This window comes from Pteropus vampyrus, unplaced genomic scaffold, assembly GCF_000151845.1.
Source record: "Pteropus vampyrus isolate Shadow unplaced genomic scaffold, Pvam_2.0 Scaffold236, whole genome shotgun sequence".
Classification (NCBI taxonomy): Eukaryota; Metazoa; Chordata; class Mammalia; order Chiroptera; family Pteropodidae; genus Pteropus; species Pteropus vampyrus.
In genome coordinates this window covers 1,553,642-1,564,384 of record NW_011889017.1, presented here as the reverse complement: position 1 = coordinate 1,564,384, position 10,743 = coordinate 1,553,642, and the positions used below count along the sequence as shown (strand labels likewise).

The 10,743-nt window shown below is 42.1% G+C and overlaps 1 long non-coding RNA gene across 1 annotated transcript; it reads right to left on the bottom strand.

The window, feature by feature from the left end:
* Positions 1-209: 209 nt before the first annotated feature.
* On the bottom strand, positions 210-8,166 carry LOC111728898. The gene is made up of 2 exons (XR_002775993.1): positions 7,823-8,166; positions 210-1,085 (listed from the first exon to the last, which is right to left on the bottom strand). It is a non-coding gene; the product is annotated as an uncharacterized LOC111728898 (long non-coding RNA).
* Between the last annotated feature and the right edge of the window lie 2,577 nt (positions 8,167-10,743).

Sequence of the window (10,743 nt, the reverse complement as noted above, 5' to 3'; positions counted from 1 at the left end):
CCAGAGTCAAGGTTAATGGCAGAACTATTTTCCCAAAGGACGGTAGGATAACACCTCTCTGAGAGGTGATGCTTGAGCAGAGCCTTGAGGGGACCCTGTGGCTATTCAGAGGAAGAGCATCAAAGGCCTAGGAATCAGCACGTGGAAAGGCCTTGGGGTGGAAACATACTTGACCAAGTAGGAAGACAAGATAGATGCCAAAGGCTAAGTTCCCGTTCTACCATTGCACTCTTTATTGTTCACTATTTAACTCTATGTTTAAATGAAAATCAATTATGCAAATAATCTATCAAAGTATTGCCACTTGAATGTGACTGTTAACAGTTTTGCTTTATTGCCTAATACAGAGAATGGGTGAAATAGGAGGAAGAACAGCTTTAAGAAAACAAACTTCCCTTGGCTTTGAAGTGTTATTCATTTGGGGGACAAATATATTCCATGAGAAAGGGTAGGGCATAGGTAGGCTGGACATTAATGTAGACAGAGTGTCTTCCAGCAGAGAGAACGTGTGATGTCTACACATACCAGAAGGGATATTAGTGAAGTATCAGGCAATAGCGAAGTGCTCAGAACCAGGTTTCTGCCAGAGAAACTGCTTCAGCTCTGCCATTTTAACAAAGTACTTGATTTCCTCGGTGACTAAGAGCTGCCGCAGAAACAACAGTTGACAGTGCAATGATCCTCTTCATACTGACATGCAGAAGGACAGTATATAGAAGCCAAGGTTCTCAGGGCCAATGAGCATGGTCATTGCATGTGGACATGTGCTGATAAGCTGTTGTCTTGGCCTAAGTGCCCTGTCATGACCAGGTTGGTCTCTGCTGCAGGATAACACATGTGCCGTCTTATCACTGGCTATTCACAGAGGCCTTCCAATGAAATCCACGGTTGAAATGAGTTGAGCCCCATGCTAACAAGATCTTGCTGCAGATGAATCCACCACTCCACATTTAAGATAATTTTATGAGTCGGCGTAATCAAAAATTACCGGGCTCTATATTTTCTTTATTCACTGACATAATTATTATTATCTCATGTTATGGTTATTATCATCATTAGTGACATCTGCTAAAAATGTCCATGCTCTGCAAAAGAAAGCAAAACTCTCAAAAGTCATGGTCTTGGTTCTCATACAGTAATGAGTATTTAGTGAAATGCTGAGGAGAGGAGACTGGCACGTTCTGTTGAAATAACCATAGATACGTTTTTTAAAAATGTGCCATCTCTCTTACTGTGTTTCTACATGACACCTTACTGCACTATCCAGTAAGGCCAGAGGATGCCCAGAAGATATCACGCCCACATCGATTTTGTAAGATTAGAGATTTGGTTTATAACTGTGTTTTGCTGGGCGTGGGTGTAATGGTTCTCCCTAAAAAACAACAGAGGCCCAGATTTTGTGACGGCAATATACGATGAACACCAAGGTCTGTCTTTACGAAGCTCCTTTATCCTTGCAGATGTGTTCCCGCACCTCTCAGACTCCTTGCAACAGAGGAAGAGAAACCTCTGGCAACAATAAACCCAGGCCCTTCACAAAGAACCCCATAGCCATGACTTGAGTGGCAACAGAAACCTTGTGAACAAGATCTCTGCTAGCAAGAGCTCAGGATGATGCTCCCTGGCTCTGATCCTTCATCCCATCGCTCTTAAAGAGGCTGAACCTGGGTTGGATTTATCCCCAAACACCAAACCCATCCTGGGCTCTTCCTTTCTGTCATGGACCCACCTGCAGAAGCCCGAGAAGAAGAGATATGCCCAGTGCCTCAGGCACAGCAGCCCTTGCCCTGCTGCCCCATTTGCAGCCCTAAGGAGGCCCCATCAGTGGCCTGAGCTTTCGAGGATCTGTTGGAGATGTCAGGCTCTCCTTCTTGGCAGGCAGCCAAGATTTTGTTTACTGCTCTCAAAGCAAACTCGTACTCCTTCCTTCTATCTGGTCCATTTTTAAAAAACATTAAGCTCTTGGCTCACCGTCACCACTTCCTGCTTGGCTTGAACCAGTGGTGTCTGGCCAGTGGCCAGGGCCAGCCCTCCAAGGACAGCACCGCTGCCCCCGCAAATGCGCAGAGACCCGTGCACAACAAGGCCAGTGCTTGGGGCTTCAGAGAGCTCTACGTGTTCCCTTTTCTTATCACCTCTCCCTAGAGTTACTAAAAGTCAGTCGATTTTCGAAGACTCCATATGAAGGGACGTATGTCTAACTTGGGCCGTGGTGATATAAAATTAAAATAACACAATCCCCTTTACTCCTGGGGAATACGGTTCAAGACTCAAACTGCAGATAGTACTGAATCCTATGTATACTATGTTTTTTCCTATACATACATACCTATGATAAAGTTTAACTTATCAATTAGATACAGTAAGAGATTAATAGTAGTGACTAATAATAAAATAGAATAGTTATAACAATATGCTGTAATAAAAGTTACGGGAATGTGGTCTTTTTCTTGCTTAAAACATCTTATACTGCACTCACCTTTTACTTAAGGGAAGCGGCTTACAATTCTCTGGCATACCTGAATTGCCAGCATCACTGCTCTTGCACTTTGCAGTCATTATTAAGTAAATAAGAGTTACCTGAACACAAGTACTGCGATACCATTACGGTCCATATGTTAGCCAAGAGGGCTAAATGACTAAGGGACAGGTAGTGTATACGGCATGGAGACGCTGGACAAATGAGTGATTCACGTCCTGGGCAGGGCAGAGTGTGAGGGTGCAAGATTTCAGCACACTCCTCGGAAAGGCATACACTTTAAAACTTAGGAATTGTTTAAATCTGGAATTTTCCTTTTAATTTTCCTGTGGTTGACCACAGGGAATTGAAACCACAGTAAAGGAAACCATGGATAAGGCAGACTACTGTACCTCTGCATCTAGTGTAATCATGCTTCACCCCACCTTGGTTTAATACTATGTTTGCAAGATGGCAGCCCCCTGGGTTTGTCTTCCAGTGTTCTCCTAACTCCTGGAGTCGCTCTGGTAATGGAGCCCCTTCTGACAGCCTCTAGAATCCTAACTGAATATAGTAAGAAGTAGTTGTGAGAGCCTTAAAGCATGTTTGCCTCCTTTCGATTGCATACTTTTCCAATAGGAAGCAAAACTGCTCCATTCCAAAGAGAGTAAGTAATCCCTTCCCTTCACTTAAGCTTTCCCTGCATACACATTCCCACATTCCAGTTATTCAAAGCTATGTTGTTTCCCTTCCACTAAAAGTTTTCTGCTAGTTACCTGGAGGCATCCAGGTGTGGCTGAAAATATGCTCAACCCTGGGAATAAATATATACACCTAAGGGCAGTGAACAGCAGAGCAAGACAGCCTGTTCAGGGTGCCTAGTGCTTACAGCAACCTGTAGCTATTTACGTGGTGACTCAGGCAGGATACAGAAGCCAGATGGTTCGCATATTGCAAAGGCTGACGGGTACTTTCATTTGATTGCTTAAGAATAAGTACGCTAGATAGGGAGTTTCGAACGTCCTCATCCTTTCTGTAGTCCCAGAGTTTCACTACGCTGCTCTCTAAGCTATTATCTCGGGAAGAAAATAAAACTTACGGTTTCTTTGCATTCAAGGTCAGGTAGAAAAGTGACACTTTTAATTCTAGAATTGCACCAAGATGCACATGTAAATAAATTTAGAATACATATTGAAATGAGTTTGTGTCATTTTCTATAATTTCTAATCCTTATTTGTTGCTTAGACTGAATGTTCGTGTCTCCCCCAGATTCATTTGTTGAACCCCCAAGGGGATGATATTGAGAGGTGGAACCTTTGGGAAATGATTAGGTCATGAATGGGATTAGTGCCCTTACCAAAGAGGCCTGAGAAAGCACCCGCGCCCCTTCACCATCTGAGGATCCGACGAGAAGTCGGCAGTCTGCATCCCAGAAGGGTGCTCTCACCGTGCTGGCACCCTGATGTTGGACTTCGAGGCTTCAGAACTGTATGCAATACATTTCTGTTGTTTCGAAGGTACCTGGTTCCTGGTAATTTTGTCATAGCAGCCCAAACAGGCTAGAACATTGTAAAGTACCCACTGTGACTAGTATGTGGAAGTGGCTGAAGTGACACATATAAGAAAAACTCAAAACTAGTAGATGGCAAAAATTGATAGAGTTTGCTCCTCTGTCTCTGGCACACGAGGACTGTAAGTAACTACAGTATCAAAGGGCTTGGGATATAGACCCAGAGCCTGGGTCCGAGTCCTGCACATCACTGGGCAAGATCCTAAGGATGGCTGAGTGAGCAGAAAAATAAGAGATCCTGGGCTTCCTGCTCAGCAGCAGCTGGTAGAGGGGCGATCCCTTAGGTTTCTGCTGTACCAAGTAGGTATTAAGGCCACGCCAGCCCCTAAGATGAACATCAGCAATCTGCATTATTTCACTGTTCTGCTTTGGCGCTTACCTGAAATAATTCAAGTGAGCCCTTTACTGAAAGGTGAGACAGCTGTGCAGTTTCTTTGAAAGTTTTTCTTTGGAAAAATGATGTGAAGTGTCACTTAGTAATTTATAATAGTGCTCTTCAAATGTTACTGTGCCTATAGATGTTAAATGAAGATTCTGATTGAGTAGGTCTGAGATGGAACCTGAGACTGCATTTCTAAGGCTTCCAGCTGATGCTGATGCTGCAGGTCTGGGGACCACACTTTGGGGAGCAAGGGTGTATAATCAAAGCATGGAATGAGTGGGAAATGCACATTGAGAAGAGGAGCTAATTCTTAAGAGTTAGTGTTCTCCACCTTATTCCAGTCTTCTTCAAAATCTGCCTACCACAATTGGCAAAATAATAGAGCTAATGAACTAGAGTGGAGTTGGGAGATCAATTCATGACGTAGTACTAGAGTAACCGGTTATCTGAGTGTCTCTTCTTTGAGACTGAAGTGCTGAGGCCTTGGCCCTCCTGGGGAGCTTCTAAGTCAGGATGGCCTGCATCCTCCTGGCATAAATCATTCAATCATCCTACAAATGACACCACATAGTGGAAAATATCTCTGCAAAATCACTCTGAAACAGGAAGGAACCTCCGCAATGAGTAACGGCCTTTTCCCTAAGCATCTTCTATGTTATCCACATGTCTCAGAGGTCCATGCAAGACTTGTTTTCTGGACTTTGGGGAGAAATGATGAGAAGCTATGCAAAGTCATGATAAAGGCTTTTTTCCTCTTCCTGCTGATCCCTGGGGTCCTACTCAATTGTGGTCAGGGTATGACTTTCCTTCTCCCTTTCTGCCTACTTACCCGAATGTACATTAGAAGTGATTACTAAATCAAACCCCTTTATTTCTTATTTTTGTACTGCTTATTGGCCAGAATTTTCATGCTTGATAAGAAAGGACAGTGATGCTAAAACAAATGTGAGCAAGCAAACCCCTCTTGATTAGAGTGTGTATCATGCAGCTTCCTTCATTAGAGCATTTCCCTCCCTCTCTCCTATCAGTCAGTGCTCTCATCTGTCCCACTGCTCCCCTCACTCAAAATCCTTCTCTGGATGTTCTCATGCACATATCTTGTCTTATATCCAACTCTATGTCCAGTCCTCAACTCTGACTTCCATGAGTCTCAACTTCACTTAACTTCCAGCTGGACAACTCATAAGGAGCACCTCATGTTCAACAGTTCAAAAAAGCAAATCGTATTCTTGTCTAGACATACTCTTCCTACTGAATCCCGAATTCAGCTATTCTTGTCAGATATTCTCTCCATCCTCTTCATTACCAGCTTCCTCCAAAACATGAAATCTGGATGGAGATCTCACAAAAATAGATGGCCCCAAATATCATCTATATGTCAATGACTCAAATCCACTAAATATCTCTACCTGCATGTCTAACACATGCCTCAAAGTCATTGTGATCAAAAAAAAAAACCTCTTTATTTAACACACCCCACCCACCCATCTTCCCCACTCCAGTAATAGCACCACTATCCCCCCAAACACATGGGCCAAGAAGCTGAGAACCATCTTGATGTCTTCTCTTCATCTCATATCCCACATTTAACCCTTCAGAAAATCATGGTGTTGTCACCTTAAGAGTATGTCCTGCACCTAGTCCAACCCCTTCTCACCACCTCTCCTCGTAGTTCAAGTCCCCATCATTTCTTGCTTGGGCTTACACAACAGCCTCCTACGTGGCCTCCCCTGTTGCACTCTTCCCCGCATTCCATTTTATTCTCCATACAACCGAGTGAGATGTATGCAGAATAAATCAGATCAGATTACTCCCCAGAGGCTTTCCAGCACATTGGAAGCAGAATCCCCACACTTTTCCATGGTTGACAAATGGCTGACCATTTGTTACACCCATCCATATTGGTATAGGTCTATATAATCAATATATTAATTTGCCTTTAAATGTTTTGGAGCTATGGGAGCAATTCAAAATGGGAAAAGTGAAAAGAATGATCTAATTATTGTTAGATAATTAATATTTACCCTTTCATTTGAATTAAAAATACACACATCCATAGATACATATCTGAATATTCACACAGATACCAAAGCTTTAAATACAACCAACATATGAATTTATATAATCAATGATTAAGAATAGAGTCCATTAATTTGGTGATGGACAGAGGGGACGGGTGTTGGGGCGATGGGAGAATGGGGTAAAGGGTTAAAGAAGTACATATTAGTAGTTGGTAGTTGATCATGGGGATGGGGAGCATGGCATAGGGAATGTAGTTAGCATTAATATGACGGCTAGGTGAAGGGCCAAGGGAGGGAGGGAGGAACTGAGGGATTGTTTTATGATCTATATAGATGTCTAACCAATGTACTGTATACTTGAAACTAATTTAAATAAATAAATTAAAAAAGAAAAAGAATAGAATCCATTATAGGATAAATAGGATCCTATGTTTTCCTTTACAATGTCATGCCTACAAATCCAATTCTAGCACCCTCAGCTATCACATGCTGATCACTTCTGCTGCTACAGATGTTTTTATTCAAATCATTGTCTTCCAGTTACTTCCGGCGGCGCGTGCTCATTGTTTTTGAGCTACTTCCTCTTTTTGTGACCATGGTCTATAGCACCATTCCTCTGTGGTCTGGGGCTGTTCTTAGCCAAGGGTCATTTTTCAGTTTTGGGATGGAATCTTCACTTGCTTCTTGACAAAAGGAAACTCTGACAAGCAGATTGAAAATATAAACACAAAGATCCTCTTTTATGAATGCCTTTCCTGAAAAACTTGGAATTAGCTGTTGTGGGAAATTCTGAGGCTGAAATAAATAAGATATGATAAAACAATTAAACAACATTCTTGGATTTGATTTCCTAAGCCGTGGTGTAAGTAATTGGTATAGAATCTGGCTCCTTGTATGATAGGATAATCGATTTCATACCTCATAATACATCACATTAGCCACAATACTTTTTGGGGGAGACAGGTTAAATAAAAATCATTATGGGAATTAATGTTTTTGTGACTTCAATAATTTTCTCTATTCTATCACTTAGAAAAAACTCATTAAGAAAGACTAAAAAGGAGATGGAAAATGGTTCTTCTCCTGTGTGACCTTGAGCAAATTACCTTACCTTTCTGGGCCTCACTTTTGTTATAAGTGAATTATCTTATTAGAGATTAAATTAGACTAATTCAGCAAATATCTATATTAATGACTTACCCTGAGTCAGGCACAAGCGCTTCATGAAGTTTATTAATTTTATAATAGGTCATAAGCATTAAAATACATCATATAAGAAGTGCTGAAGACTTCTTATCTAATTTACTGAATACAATTTTTACTAAATGAAATTCTGCATGACAGAATATAGTATCAACTAGCAACTCCAAGATTTAGTTATTAGGACTTACCAGGAGTTGAAAGTGATCCATCACCAAGATTTCAAACTCCGAAGTCCCCTGCCTGGCACTCCACCAAATTTCTTTGTCCTCTTCCTCTTTCTCAAGCTTCATGTAGTTAAAAAAAAAAAAAAAAATGGTCCCGTATACTTTCCCTTTCTGCCTTGATCTGTATCCAGCCCCCAGTGATGTGGCTTTGATCCTCCTCTCATCCAGAAATGGAGTTCATTTCTTCTGAGTCTGGCTGGGCTGTGACTTGCTATGGCCAACAGGATGTGAAAGAATGACGGGTACTAGTCCCTAATCTAGTCTTCGAGAAGCCTTGCAGCTTTTGCTTGCTCTCTGGGAACCCTGCCTTCACCATGGAACAAGCCCAGGCTAGCCTGCTGACTGACAGAGACCACACAGAGCAGACACCAGTCAGTCCGGTTGTCCCAGACACAAAAGAGAGCCCAGTCTGGATTATAAGTCACCCAACTGACTCACAAACTCAAAGCAAAACCTTCAGAGCAAAGGTAAAGTTTTATTGGTGTCTGCCATTGAGGTTATGTTGTTCAGCTTTGCAGCATCATGTAACACTAGGTACTCTCCTTGATATTGTACAACCGTCAATGTTTACCGCTAGCCCCTCACTTCTCTCTGTTCCCCCAGCCCATCCTCCCTCAGTGGTTTCACATGATTTTCTATCCACATTTATCCTGGAGCAGATGTTTAAGCATAGGTAGAGTCAGAAGATCTATTTTCAAATTCGTGGCCCCAAGAAATGCTGTGGTCAGGGGCATTTCTGACTTCGGTTTGCAAATGACGCTTCAAGTCAAATCTGTAATTTCTCATCTCAATTTGGGTCTCTTTGATGTCTCGTTATTCCTATTCTTTTGTCTTTTTTATTGACACCCCAGAACTTAATTCGAACCTGTTATATGACAAGGACACTGCATGGGCTTTCTCATTCCTCTGTCCTAACCACCTAATAGTAGCCCTGGTTTTGCACAAGTGATCCTCATTTCCACACAATTATGTTCACCAAACAGAGCTCCCTCCTCTTCAGATTCTCCCTCCTCTTTACACACTCTTCCTTCCTTCTGCCTCATATAACAGGTTCAAATTAGTAGTCAGTGAGCTGTTCGACAAGCACTTAATTTGAACTTGTTATATGACAAGGACATCATTCCTGTCTGAGTCACTCTCAGTCTTATCATTGTGGGAGAGTTGGTGGAAAATGAGCATGTAAGAAAATGAATGACTGGATTGTATCATTGGGACTTAATATAAAGAACAAAGACCCATGGAGACGCCAGAGGCTGGAGCCACTAATTCTGTTTTGAAGAGTCAAAGAAAACTTTCAAGAGATAAATTGTCAGCTACAACTTTGAAGGAAGGCAAAAAGACTTTTTTCCATGTCAAGAAGGGAAAGCAGAAATGCCCTTCTATTCCCTCCCTAGTCACTCACTCCCTACCCCTTTGCAATCTGGCTGCGGCTACACCAGCCAGTGAAATGATTGTGTTGACAACTTTCTAGTTACCAAAACAATAACTCATTGCTCCTCTCGAGCAGCTCCCTCTGTTGACTCATCCTTACTTAATGAAGTCACAGCACCATTTCTTGAGGGCTAGTTGTGGGCCAGACCTCCCATCATACACCTCATATCTTATTTCACCCTCGCAACAAGTCTCATTGAAAACATGACGGAATGCTGGCAGAGAGTTGAGACCAATTTCTCAAAGTTTTATGACCACAGAAGAGCACTGCAGTCTGTCTGAGTCCAAACGTGTGCATACAGCTGCCTGCCCTCCCTTCCTGGTCCCTGGCTGCTGAGCTATCCTGTTCCCTTATCCCCTTATCCCCTCTGGCTTCTGCTCTCTCTACCTTATTAACCCCAGGTTTACATCAATGACCTTCTAAGCCCTTCATTCCCTTTCTCTGTACCTTGCTTTTGGCATCTACTTCTTTCTCTCTGCAGCTGCACCTCATATCCCAGAAGCCACAATCTTACATGTACAATTGCTTGCAGGATGCCTTAATTTGGTTTTCCTAATGGCATCTTAAATTCAACATGTCCCATATCGGATCATTGTCTTCCCTGAAAACCAATTCCACTTCCTGACCATTTTCTCTGAGTTAGTGAGGCTAAAACTTAGAATGGGCGGCTTATTTCTGACAGCCCCTTCACATATTCAATCAATTCCTGTCTTTGACATGTCACTGGAATCCATCCCCTCCTTGCCATTCCCACTGATAACATTACTTATTACTCTTGGACTTCCTGTCCCAGTTTATCTCCCCTTCAGTCCACCTCTGCACATAGCCAGATTAATTGTTTTGTTGCAGCTTGAATTATGTCACCGCCCTATGCACAAAATCTTAACAGTTTCCCCTAGTTGCCAAATAAAGTCCAAACTCTACACATTCGTATTCTGTACACTTATACCTCCATATCTTCGTGCATCCTGATTTCTCTTAATTTTGCCCAGTAAAAGTTTGCCCATCATCGAAGGTCTTTGTCCATTATTACCTCCTCTATGAAGACTTCCTGGATTCCCTCAAACTCAAGACTGACCCATAGCACTTTTTTGGCCCATATTTGCCCCTGAATCAGGGTACCTATTTTATCTCTCAACTAAAATGTGTGTTCCTTGAGGGTAGCAATGAGTGACTGTCTCATCTCCCATGAACCTTGACTCTCATGGATGTAAAGATTTAAAAAAATTGACTCAAAATTGATGATTATAAGAGTATGGTGCTAACTATGGTTTTATAACTCAAGGATAATCCTTTTAGAAATGTGAAAATACCCTAGAAGAGTGAACTGGTATGCCACGTGGTTACTGAGGAGCAAACAGCTTTATTTAGATAAACTTAAATCCATTGGGGTGTTGGCTTCTTACTGATTGACGCTTTTGCAACAATAGAGTTGGATGTCTTAAAGATGGGA